The 13,849-nt window shown below is 40.6% G+C and overlaps 1 protein-coding gene across 4 annotated transcripts in view; it reads left to right on the top strand.

The window, feature by feature from the left end:
- Window positions 1-13,849, top strand: part of Ghr (growth hormone receptor) — a 231,504-nt gene that overhangs the window by 63,394 nt on the left and 154,261 nt on the right. Inside the window, exon 1 of one of the 4 annotated variants that reach the window (XM_050139024.1) lies at window positions 9,104-9,123. The exons of the other annotated variants lie outside the window; for them this stretch is intronic. The gene's annotated coding sequence lies outside the window, so the exon portion shown is untranslated. Of the gene's footprint in view, window positions 1-9,103; window positions 9,124-13,849 lie in introns of those variants that run through there. 4 annotated transcript variants of the gene reach the window in all.

Below are 13,849 nucleotides of genomic sequence, written 5' to 3'. Positions count from 1 at the left end.
CATTTCCAGATTTCCCTTAGTTTTGGTTTTCTTTAGTGATTCTACCTCCTTACTATCTCAAGAAAAAATTCTTTTCTCTTTAAATGTGAAAAGAGAATGTCAGTGTGAGCTAGCCCTACCCCCTCTTAGCTAAAGAATGTTCTGGATTTTTTGAATATTTAACTTTAAAACTGAGTCAAGTGTCCCAGTTGGAAGCAGTTTCTCTATTTCAAGGCCAGATTTCTCGGGATTTCCATGCCTCGGGGACAGTAAGCATGCATGTTGCGAGCTGTCTGCCTTTAGAGAAAGCAGGACTGGCATGGGCCCAGCAGAATCTATGTCGGAAATCGATTTCTTGGAGTTATGGAGAATCCTGTTCACGGCCAATCTTGGCACTGCTGAATCAAGAATGATAAAACAAGGAAGGAAACATGTCCAGGTAAAGGACAGAGTCCGTGTACGAGTCCTTACTTGAACAGTTCTGTGCATGCTCTACTTGATTTGGTGTTTGACTTTTGGTTTGGTCTGGTTTGAAACTTATAACTTTCTTTTTTTTTTAAGTGCTACAGATCATACATTTGGCAAACAGCTTTTAATCATCCACCGAGTCCCCAGCCCTCTATTATGTATGTTTTTAAAAAATAGGTAAGATTGTACTTGCAATCTTGGAATCCAGAGTTTTATTTTATAAAAGAAAGTGAGAGAAAGGAAAAAAGAAAAAGAAGGCCTAACAATTAAAAGCAAAGTTAAAGATCCTTCACAGTTATGAAAGCAAGGAGACATTATTTAGAATCACACAGTCATGAGCTGTAGGTAGCTCCCAGATTTTAACCCATTTATCCTTATGAGATCACATAATTGTCAGAAATGGGTCTTAGATTTGGCCAATAATTGTTTACCTTTGGCAAGCTACTTTTTCATACTGTCCCTGTCAATCATTTGTAAACTAAAAAGAACAGATACTTTATGACTTATTTTCCCTCCCAAACTACTCAGTGTTTTGAAACAAAATCTTTAGAATAAAAGCCTCAGTGTACACTTCATAATGCCAATAGAAGTGGCCACAACAAAACACCATCATTTATTAAGGATTTCTGTGGGAGCTAAGAGCTCTGATAGGCTCTTTATATTCTTGTATTGTTCACTGAATATAATAAATTGGGGGAATAAATAACCTTCTCCTGTTAGTCAGATTATAAATGTGCAAATTTCTGATCTAATATATTTGACATCAGAATGTAATCTTCAATTTATAAATGCATTAGATATGGATTTTTTTCTTTCACAATATCTGGTTCAAAGTAAGACTTTGCACTTATACAACCAATTGTCTCTTTGAAACAAAAATAATGATGCTTTTAAATTGTAGATAGTAAAATTGGGGTTCAAGATAAAGGGACTGGAAGAAGTATATCTAAGTTTTGCTTTATGATACAATTCCCTCCTCTACTCTACCTCTTAGTAATAAAAACTAAAAAGTGTTATTAACATACAAGTTTTATTTCCTTTACTTTCCATGACACAAAATTTTTGGCCTAGAACTAGAATAAATTTGCAGATATCATATGTATGAGATATTAATACAAGTGTGTGTGTGTGTCACTGATGCCAGAGTGCTGCATATCTTATAAATGAATAATAAATTGTGTGCATTCATAGATCTATAAAAGGAACTTGACCTAAATACACCTGGATGATAGCAGAATTTTCCCTAGACTTTCAGGATCTTAAAAGTCTAGGTCCTTACAAGGAAGGAGGGTTGTAATTATTAACAGATGTTTATGAAGCAAATTCATTGAAAATTAACTGCAGTATTCTTTGACCCCAGTGTTTGTAACCAAACAGCTAATCTTGGATAAATATGAGATTATGTTACTAATCTAATGACATTTAGCACAAATTAGCTCTCGAATCGGCTACTTGCTACTGTTGGAAACTTGTGAAGTATATTCAAATTTCTTTATTTTGTATGTGTTTCTTTCTCCAACACAGAATCTTGGGGCCTTTTGTAGGTCAGTGTGGTCTTTCCAACAAGGTAATGACTCGCACAGTAATTGTCAAGTCAGTCCTTTCATCAAACTGATCCCAGTTTCAAGTTCACTCGGTGTACAGAAGATAGCTAGCCTTTGTAGATAACATTCGATTTAGGAAGTGAAACTTTTATTGTATAGTTATTTGGATTCTATTCATGACAGCCAGTGGTCTGTTAACCCTTTTTGACTCCGCTTTTAATTCAAATTGGTTATTACAAATTCACCCAGGCTAACTGAAGGAAGGTCTCAGCAAATAGTCTATGTTTGGTATATGTCTGGCAATTCCCTTTCTTCCTCAGTGGTCCTATGATGAAGCAGCTTCAGCATGGAGGTGCAGCTGTAGAATTACAGGTGGCAGAATTTGAAATGGTCCTGTCAAGAAAAGAAAAAAGAACTCAGAAGGCTACAGAGACTTTAGTGAAGTGGTAGGTGTGACTGAAGTCACCAGCAAAGAATGTTTAGGCTCAAGGGTCCTAGCTGGGATGGGATGCTATGACCACCTATGGGCCTGAAGCCACTATAGCAGGAAATGCAATGACCATAGTCCTGGGTGAGTGGACACACATGGCAGAGGCTGTGTGTCCGAAGGGGAAGTTCTGGAGAGACTTGGGCTCATCTAGGATGTGGAAGAATGGGAAAGGCATCCTTGGCTTCTCTTCCAACCTTCTTCTGATCTTCATTGTTCAGCCCAAATAAGAAGTGAAGCAGAAAATGAGTCTGAAGACGCTGTCCACTGCACCCAGCTTCTGGAATATAGAGCTGGGTATTGGGCCAACCAGGAAAAAATAGCCCAGATTAGAAATGCTATTTTAAAACTCAGATTCTGCCAATAAAAGAATGGTATATTTAAGGAATTCAGAGCCCTGACCTCATTTGATCTTGGTTTAATCTCCACTTTCTGATACTTTCTTCCAAGTATGTTTGTAGGCACATGATGGCAGCCAAGAGAATTGCTGATCACCTCAGCCTGCCCCAGCCTTACTTCTAAGGACTGTGGAGCCTGGACTCCTATTTCTGCCCAATGCAGAATAAACAAAGAGGGGGGAAAATAATAGATAAACTCCACTGAGACGCTCATCAAAAAGTGCTATAGCTAGGAACGGAGTGGTTGCTTGGTAAGGAGGTCCAGTATGGGCAGATGCTGAAAATGATTTGCAAATGTTTTCACAACTGTATGGTGATGCTTTTGCCCACACGTCTGCCAGAGCATGGACGTGTCATTTACAAGCCTGACTGACATGTCTTTATGAATGGAGAGCCGCAAAAGAGGCTCCATTGCCCCATAAATGAGGTTATTATCCATTCTATCCATCTCCCAAAGGGTAGTTTGTTTGGTGTTATATTGAATTACCAATTTGGAAAGAAAATATTTTAAAAAAGAAAAGGATGGGGGTCTGGAGAGATCATTCAGCCATAAAGAGTCCTTGCTGTTTTGTCAGAGAATTGGAGTTCTGTTTCCAGAATCTACATCTGGTGACTCAGATCTATCTCTAGCCCTGGGGACTCTAACACCCTCTTCTGGCCTTAGGGGCACCCATATGCATATGCACATACATACAGGCAAACACACACATAGATACAAAAATGAATCTTTAAGAAAAAGGAAAAAAAATCACTGTGTGATGAAATTTGCATTTATCACAATGTATGAATCAAATTGTGTATTTACTATACACAATTCATTTGTGTATAATATCGGTTATCTCCCCTTGCAGCATCCGAGAAGAAATAAATGATCCCGTATTACAGAGTTTTCCATGGTTTGTTGTTGTAATATTTTATGTCTTTTGCTTCATCATACATTTGCCTGGTTAATTGTCAACCCAGATTAATTTTATGGCTTTTCCCTTATAATGCCAATTTTCAGGGTTCAATGTAATGGAGAAAAACTAAATTATTATAATGACTTGCCTTCTGTATATGGCTCCCTTTAATATACCGAGCTGTTTATTGCTAATGTCTGACAACTCCCCATATTTGCCCAGTCTATTCCCTTTCCTATCCTCAGACAATTATTTTACATCTCTTCCCTTATCTTCAAGTTTGCCTTGTTTACTACATATTACCTCTGGACACTTAACCTTATCTTTTAAAATTGTTTTTATTGAGCATATATTTTTCTCTGCTCCCCTCCCTTTTTCTCCCCTCCCCTCCTACATCCTCCCGTGATCCCCATGATCACAATTTACTCCGGATATCTTGTCTTTTTCTACTTCCCATGTAGATCAGATCCACGTATGTATCTCTTAGGGTCCTCTTTGTTGTCTAGGTTCTATGGGATTGTGAATTGTAGGCTTGTATTCTTTGATTTATGTCTAAAGTCAATTATGAGTGAGTACATATTATATTTGTCTTTCTGAGTCTGGGTTACCTCACTTAATATGTTTTCTAGATCCATCCATTTGCCTGCAAATTTTAAGATGTCGTTTTTTTTTCTGCTGTGTAGCACTCCATTGTATAAATATAGCACATTTTCCTTATCCATTCTTAGTTGAAGGACATTTAGGTTGTTTCCAGGTTCTGGCTATTACAAATAATTCTGCTGTGAACATAGCTGAGTACATGTCCTAGTGGTATGATTGAGCATCCTTTGGGTATATACTCAAAAACGGCAGCCTAGAGAATGGGAAAAGATCTTCACCAACCCCACATCAGACAGAGGACTGATCTCCAAAATATACAAAGAATTCAAGAACTTGGTCATCAAAAGAATAAATAATCCAATATACTGATGACAGTTTATGCTGGAGAAGATGTGGGGTAAAGGGAACATGCCTCCATTGCCGGTGGGAGTGCAAATTGGTACAATCCCTTTTGATATCAGCATGGTGATTTCTCAGAAAATTAGGAGACAACCTACCTCAAGATCCAGAACTTATCCTTCTTATAAATCAGCAGTAATCCAAGGTGTTCCACAAACTCACTCTGCCAAACCTCTACATGTCCCATTCCAAGCATCCAATAGTTTCCCCCTTCTGTTAACAAAGAACCTCTATTAAATGCGAACCCTCTGTGTGACCCTTACTCCCTCTCTTGCTTTATACTCAGGGACATTAACTCAATCGCTCTCTCCCTCCTCTTCTAGCATTATCTCCCCAGACTGTTCCAGACTTCATGCAAACATGCTATCTAATCTTGCAAAAATGTAAATACATAATTGTTGATTTAGTGTCTTTCATTAGCCACTGCCCATTTTTTTTCTTTTCCTCTTCAGTAAAACCCTTTAAGAACTTGCTCTATACTATTGAAGCCAGGGCAGAGGTGAGGGTCACGCTTGGTCACCATAACATTCATGCCCCCAGATCCTTTGGGCATGCTGTAACCAATTTCCATCTCACTTAGCCCATTTGATTCACTGTATTCGTCACTGAGAACATACCTTTCTCTGTGTCTCTCAAAGATCACAGTTCCTCCCACTAAACCTCTGTGTTTTGTTCATTATTCCTCCAGTGTTTAGGATATCTCAATACTGAGCCTCAGCATGACCCTGCCCCTTCCCTCCTCCTCCCCATCTTTTGCTCCCTGTCTACTTTATTCCTTTCTATCCTTTATCTTTCTTCTTTCTCTTTTTCTTTCTTAACTCCCTTTACCACAATAAACTCCCTGCTTCTGTTCCAGAAATGCAAGCTCTCATGGCAATACTTAAAAACCAAAAAAATCAAGCCACTAGAATTGTAAGTAGTCTGTGCCTCAACAGCTAGTGAATTGCTGGAGGGGGGGCGGAGATCAACATTTTATGAGAGACTAAATATTTTATTCTTGTAGCTTTAAACAGGTTATAGACCAAAACCTCAAATTTCATTTCTCTTGCATTCTAGACCTGTCTATTCATCTACTTTGTTGCTAACTCTACTTGAATGCCTTATGGGTACTCACATTTAATCTTACTCAAGCAGAATCCATCACCCAGCTAACTAGCTCATAATTGAGCCATTTCCACCTCAGCTGATAACAGTGTCTTTCAGTTGCTCACATCAACTCCTTTCTTTGTCTCATTGCCTCGGTTTATCATCAAACTTCGGGCATTTTTTTTTTTTTTTTTTTGCCATCTCTATCACTACCATCTTGTTCCCAAACCACCATCCTTACTCAGCTGGCTTAAGAGCAAAGGCTCTTGAGCATTCTCTACTTCCTTGTGTTTTCATTCCATCACTCTTCAGTTCATTTGAAGCACATCACATCATTTCACACCTTCACTCAAAGGCCTCCGAGATGGCCTATAAGCTCTTTTCAGATTTTGGAAAAGTCTTGACATCATCTGGGCAACCATTTCTCCTGTGTCACTGTTAATGTGTCCTTCTAAAGCAGTGGTTCTCAAACTGTGGGTCACAACTCAGGGGTCACGTATCAGATATACTGCATATTAGATATTTGCATTATGATTCATAACAGTAGCAAAATTACTACCACAAGATAACTTTATGGTTGGGGGCCACCACAACATGAGGAACTGTATTAAAGAGTCACAGCGTTAGGAAAGTTGAGAACCACTGTTCTAAAGCCTTGATTTCTACAAAGCATATCTTAAAAGTAATAGCCATTATAGAAAATTAAGATTGGGACAAATCACTTGCATCTTACAAAATATTATTTTAAGATACAAATATGGAATCCTGGAGATGCCCGCTGAAGTGACCAGACCACACAGATCAATGGAGATCTGAATCAGTGCAATACCTATTAAAGTATAGTCTTCCCTGAGCAGAGAGCTGTCCTGGGAAGACACCTTGCTGAAGAAAACGCTCTGGGCTTTCGTGCTCATTTTAAATCCTCCTGAATGAAGTCATGTAGAACAGCAAACCTGCTGAGCTTCCAATTCTAGAGCCATTCTGGCTCCTCCTTCTCAAGAGAAATCTTCTTTCTATGTTATACTAACATCATCCTGCTATTTACTGATAGCCTCTGAACCGGCCTTCACAGAAACTTGTGTTGTGGTAAAACAGACTGTACTCCTTGCTTGTGTTGTTTCTCAGATGTCAGGGAGAGTTGTTCTTTTCGCTTACCGGAAAGCCCTCCCTTCGGCCATATGCATTCTTTATTTCCTTCCAGATCTCCTCCTCACTACGGCATCTCTAACCAGTCTATTAGAAAGAACAGCATCTTCACCCACCCTTAGCGATCCCTAACCGTGTCATGATTATTTTTCTCTGTAGCACCGTCTATTACTCATTTATTAGCTAATCGACTTCCTGAAGTATGTATGCAATGGGATAGCAGGGATTGTGAGGGTAGTTTTGCTTTGGTTTTGGTTTTGATTGGTTGGTTGTTTACTTGTGTGGTTGATTTTCTTTCCTCTCTCTCTCTCTCTCTCTCTCTCTCTCTCTCTCTCTCTCTCTCTCTCTCTCTCTTCTGTGCCTGGAATAAAGCCCAGCATGTGCAAGGCATTTAATAAATGTTGAATGGATGAATGAAACATAAACTATGTCAGGATCCATCTGTTTCCGTCTTCTCTGGAGAACAGTCCATCTTCCTGTTTGGTTTTATTTTTCTGACTCTGGTTGTATGTTAAAGAGACTTTTAGTAAACCTGGCTTCATGTCTTCCTTGGTACATATTATAGTTTGGATATGAAATCTTCTCCTTGACCCAAAGGCATGTATGTTACGACCTTTGTTCTTGGGGGTCATTAGTGGTAGAAACTGAGAAGTAGGAGTTAGTGGAAGGGTGTGCTTGGAAAATACTCTTCAGCCACTGAAGACATGCCCTTGAGTGGGACACCTTCCTGGCCAATGGAGTTAGCTGTCTTCTTCATTCATGTGTTTCCACTAAGATGTGCCACCTCACCAACAGTCCAATGTAATGGTGCCAACGAAGCATGGATTGGAACGTCGAAAACATTTTCTCGCAGGGAGGGGAGCAGAGAAAAATGTAGAGCTCAATAAAAATCAATAAAAAAAAAGAACATTGTCTCCTCCTTAGTTAATTGTATTGGATATTTTTACAGTGATGCTTTTTGATCTTATAATCAGATCAGACTTTCTTTCAACCACCTCTGCCAACCATTCTTGGCTTTCAAAATTCTCCACTGGAAGCCTATGTGACCAGAAAGAATATTCCTGGCACCACACTCAGATAACTGTCTGACAGATAAAGACCTACAAGTTCATCTATATGAATGAACTATGCATAGTAATTTCTGGGCTTTTCCTACAGCAAACCTTCAAAATTCAAGTCCTTTAGGACTTGTACTTGATTAAGGCTGCCCATTGGAAGTGGGCTTTAGAAACTCTAAACAGATAAATGTGGGGTGAGCCAATGCTTGATTTGTGCCTTGGATTAAAAGCTACAAAATATTCTGTCTTTCAGATCTTAGATTCCTTCTCCCATTCTGGTTCATCTTTGGAATCCTGAAACTGTTATCCCCTTCACTCTCAAAATAGAGTTGTACACTCTTAGGTTCTTGCATTGGTGGCCTGAACTTCCAGTTCGAGTCATCAGGGAACTAAAGTTGAATCACAAAAGCTCTTAGTGAGGCTGGCTATAAAAATGATTCCTTTCTATAAAGAGAAAACCAGTCCTGCCATTGACGGCTTATCAAGAAAACACTCTTGCATTTCTGGATCTCAGGTGACTAACGTAACAACTTACTAGGACATTAACGTTAAGAAACATGCCTTTCCGTGAAAGTCCAATTGTGTGTGTGTTGGAGGACGCAGTTATTTAGAAGATGGCATCCTCTTAAGCTCTTAAGCCCTGTGTCCTATATGTATTGGCGTACTCCACTTCTCGCTTGTACTCTTACTGGCTTTGTTGATTATCTAGCCTTTAATCTTCTCCTCTACCCCAATAGTCAGACCAGTTGTCGTTGGCTACTTCACAGCTCATTATAGCAGCCCGCATAGAAGGAGAGGAAATAGATGATACAAAATTTAAAAAGGTCACGTCAGTTATTTCCTGGGAGTTTCGATGAAAAGGCTTAGCCGGTGAGATTACAACGTGATTAGATAAGTTTGGGCTTGGTCACGTCTGGAGAGTACTGCGTTCCAGTCATCCTCTTCTCGTCTACGTCCTTATTTCTAGGGATTAGGCGGGAGTTGGCTGCGAACATTAATGAGATCAACAAGAAAAGCTTTGAACTCTCCTGAAAATCCTTGAAGAGGATTTTCTACAAGGTAGTTATCACATACTGGAAAATAAAAACAAACTTAAACTCTCTCTCTCTCTCTCTCTCTCTCTCTCTCTCTCTCTCTCACACACACACACACACACACACACACACACACACACACACACTTTTTTTTCCCTAGTTCAAAATGAGAAATTTCTTTAACCTCAATTTATCTTGAAGGTAAAACTCTGAAATTGCCTCTTGAATTCTGGGATCAGCATGGGACGTCTACAAGGAGGCTCTCAGTGTAGGTCTCCAGAGCAAATCTTTTTCTGCTAATCTCCCATGAGGGACACTGAGAGTTACAGATAAATTAGAAAGATAAATCCCCATTTCCTACCTTCTTGTGGTTTCCAGTCTTTCTCCTTTGATAACCAAGCTACTCTCTTCTTGTGTGGGAATTTATGACTCTCAAAAAGAAAAAAAGGGTTTATTCTAACTCTCTGCTCAAAGACGTGGGTGGGTCTAGATATACGAAAAATAAAAATATTCGGAAGTTCAGAAATATACAGAGACCAATAAAACAAGAAAATCAGGAACTTGGTGTTTGAGAAATGCAGATAAAAGATCAGGGCAGGGCCAAAGTGAGCTGGGAGCTTGGATTGTGAGTAGACTGGAATTTCTGATGCAGCTATGCTCAGGCCGGATTCAGGAAATCACAGGGGGCATTGATGAAGGATTGTTGTCATTGTAGAATAAGCAAGAAAGTGTTTGAAAAGAAAAACAAACTGAGCGTGAGTGGAGAATCTTCCTAAGTAGTGGGCCTTCACTTCTACCCGAGAGAGGAATTTTGTCAATGCTTTGGCCATTTTCCTCATCACTGTAATAAAAGAGCCGATGGAAGCAATTTACAAGGCAAGAGGTTTGCTTTGGTAGACAGTGTGAAGAGATGCAGTCCATCGTGGTAGAGAAGGCATGGTGGCGGGGAGTTGCATGGCAGAGGGAGCATGCAGTAGCTGCTGGCTACATGGTGCCAACATGGAATCTGAGAGACGAGTCCGAACAAAAGCCGCTTGTAATTCAACAGGCCTGGTTATAACCCCTATCTGCCAGGTAGGTTCCATGTCCAGTAGGTTCCTCAACCTCACAGAACGATGCCACCATCTGGAGACCAAGGATTCAAGCATGGAAGTGCCATGTAGAGAAAGTCGAGTTCTGCTGCCAGGTTAAGCCATAGCCTGGCTCCCTTGTGTCACAGCTGCATGGACCCTGAGTCCCTGCCTTGCTGAACCCGGGAAAGCAGCTCCCTTGGCATCTTTGCTCATTAGAATACCCTTAAGGCTCAGTCTTCTCCGGTATCCTTTCTCCAGGCGGTCCATTTTCAACCCCTTTGAAATCTTATTTATTCTTTGAGAATTTCTTACATGTATATTTTGATCGTATCTACTCCTCACTACCCTCTCCTATGCCTCCCTGACCACTCCTGTGCCCACATACCCTTGATTTGCATTGTGGTGTCCTGGAGAGCAAGATGGGTAAGGTCTCGTTACATGGGTGGGGTCTTGCCCTCAACACATCATTTTGTTGTACTGGTTCAGATTTCAAGCTTTCTTTTTAATGATACCAATCTCTTTAACAACCGCTAGCATGGTTTGCATGTCCTCTGCCCTGTCCACGACTTTATCTGTATTCACACTCCAAGATGCATGTTTCCATATCATTCTGTCCTGCCTCTCGCTTTTGACTTCTCATTGTAAACCTTACGAATAATATTGATCAATAACCGTGCCAGAGTTTAGATGGTAAGCTGTCTTGAAGTTTCTTAAACAACTTAGTCTGTTGCTTTTTAATTCTGCCTCGATCTAGGTATTTCAGGACGCAAACAGAACATAGCCTGATTTATTTCCGTAGCATAACATGAATAGTCTCTAGCTAGCTCCCAATTAAACCCTTACTCCACAGAAACCTCATGAGTGTTGCCTTCACTGCCTTTGTTAGTCTTTTGTACGCTACTGTCCCGCCAGAATGTGACATTAAGTTCTGCTTAGAGTATTCTAATGCTTAACCAGCCTACAGCTCCAACTCTGTCACATTCTTCCTATAAACCAATCCCAAAGGCTTATAAATCATACAGTCAGATTATCACAGCCATGGTCCCACCCTCTGGTACTCATTTTCTACATCTGTTACTTTTCTCCACACTGCAATGAAGCATCTGACAGAGAAACTAAAGAGAAAACAGGTGTCGTGTGTTGTAATATCTGGCTGGCTCAATGGCAAAGGGGGACATATGACATCTGATTGTACAGGCCACCAGCCAGTTTGCAGAGGTGCTCAGCCTGAGTCCCTAAAGCCCCATGTCTGCCAGCTATGTCACACACCCAAAACGCTATCCGGTCTTCCCGATAAAGAAGCATTATCAACACAAGGGGGACACTGACATAGAGGGTTTGGAGTCCTGGCTTAATCTTTAATATCCGATTTGAATTTTTAAAACATTTGTTGGAATTTTTTGGCATGTTTGATGAAGGAAAGTATCTGAGTCAGGTGGCGCTGACCACTAGGATCGTAAAAAAAAAAAAAAAAACAGTCTCATAAGAGGTGCTGGGAAAGAGCAGTCACCTTTGATCAACGATACAGGCAGAAATTGGTGAAACTACCCAGGCCACGGGTTCCAAAGCATGATGCAGGCTTAACCAAAATTTAGTACCTTACACATGAGAGATCCTTGATACTGATGTGCGAAACATGCCTTGGCTGCTGCTTGTTCCATATTTCATCATATTTCCCTGAATACTCTAAGCCAGATTCCCCTCCAAAAAGTAAAGGCATAGCCATCAAGGAAAATAATTGCAAATTCAGAGAGTTAACTCTGTCTTTCTGGATAACGGTCTTTCCCTTGTAGTTTATTTTGGCATAGGCAATGCCTTTCATGCAGATAGCCACTGTTTACAACTGTTAGCAATGCCTTTCATGCAGAATTGCTACTGTTTACTACTGTTATCATGCTGGCCCGTCCTCCTCTCCCTGAGTGCTCTCTTCCTCTTGCTAAATCCTGCCGTCTCACCAATAGATACCGCTTCCTAGGCTGCCGCGTTTGTTCTTTTTAGTGTTAACCATACTCTTTGTCATTGCCTTTTATACCCTTGGGCATTGTTCAGAGGGAGGAAGAGTGATGATGGGCACAAGTTGAGAGCTTACCTGAGTACGGATTTGCCAGGAGCTTTTATTGGGATCCCAGTTTCACACTGTTGGGATGCAGATCCTTTTGAAACTCGGTCTTAAATTAACACTGTGGCTACAAAGGAAGAAGCCAAGAAGTTTGCACTTCTCTCAACTGTAGCTGTTTATTTAGCTGGGGGAATTTAGTGGGTGGCCCAGTCTTCATGATCAGGAGGAGCAGAGCATGGTTATAAATAGAGTAGAGTATGCTCTCTGGTGAGAGGAAAGCGGCACCAGCGGTACCGTTCCTTCAGCTTTATCGTGGAAGGTGCAATTAGCTCATTAGCTATGCTGGTTTTGAAGAAGTTGTTGTTCTGGCCTTCAGCTGTCAAGCTATTTAATTCAAATCTAAAGTTTTACCCTAACGAAAACTCTTCTTGATCTCAGAAACAAAGAACAATAATAAATGGTACCCAAACCAACATTTTATTTGATTTATTTTGGAGTATGGGCACAGAGAATAGCTGTGACATATAATGAGAGTTTTATTTTTCTTTACTTTTGATCATATGTTGGGGGGTTCATTACAGCCTCTAATTAGTATTTTGTTCCTGCTTTTTATCAGTGAGCTTCCTTATGGAAGAGGAAAGACTTAACGTCTCTCCTTACAGAAAACCTTAATAAAGTGCTCTGCTAATCAACAACTTTTAAAACCAGCTGTCTAGAAGTTTGATAAAATGCGAGTTTAGTTTTTCTCAGGCACAATGGAGGCTAATCACATAAGTATCACTGCTAAGTTTCTGCTTAAAACCCATAAACAGTCTCTACCCAGCCTAAGTGCAACTCAAAGGTTACAGAAGGGACTATGTGATACAGTGAGTGGTGGGTCACGCAGGCTGACTGCAATCCTGGCTCAGCTGCTTCCCAGCTGTGCGGCCTTAGGTACCAGGGTCCCCTGTTCTGCAACACGATACACAACGTGAACGCTGGTAAATATTGACACATTCTGCCAATCAAGTGCAAACAACAAGTTTCAAAGTTTGCCCCAACCACCTGTCCATAAATCCTTGGGCTGTACCAATCTCAGTGCAAGGAATACCAGGAAATTGTCCAGAACACAAGTGTGAACTTCTCTGTGTGGTTCGATATATAAAAAATGGCCCAGAGAAGGTCTGACCTTGAGAACAAATGGGGAGAAACAATGAGAAAACGAGAAGGAAGAAGATAGCATTGGGAGGAATGGTAGAGAGAAGACGTGAGAAGGAAAAGTGGAACAATCTCACATGTGAGACTCCACATTCATTCTCAAATGTGCAACCATCTCAAATGAGCTGCTTTTTGTTGTTCTTGAGAAGAGATACATGGGCATGCTGAAGAATCTTCGAAACTGCCTATAGTTCATCGGCAGAAGACCAGAACTTACACGTGAAGCAGAGGTGTTGGCCCGTGGGACGTTTGTTCCGGTCAGTTGCCTCGTGTCCCTTTTCCCGAGACTGGCACACTCAAAAAAAGTTACGGGCAGGTGGCTGGGACAAACTTTGAAACTTTGCTGTTTGCACTAGATTGGCAGAATGTGTAATTATTTACAGGTGTTCAGGAAAGATGCCGGGGTAACACTTCTGGAGGAG

This window comes from Alexandromys fortis, unplaced genomic scaffold, assembly GCF_014885135.2.
Source record: "Alexandromys fortis isolate MF-2015 unplaced genomic scaffold, M_Fortis_MF-2015_v1.1 scaffold_37, whole genome shotgun sequence".
NCBI lineage: Eukaryota > Metazoa > Chordata > Mammalia > Rodentia > Cricetidae > Alexandromys > Alexandromys fortis.
This window is presented reverse-complemented; position numbering and strand designations above follow the sequence as displayed.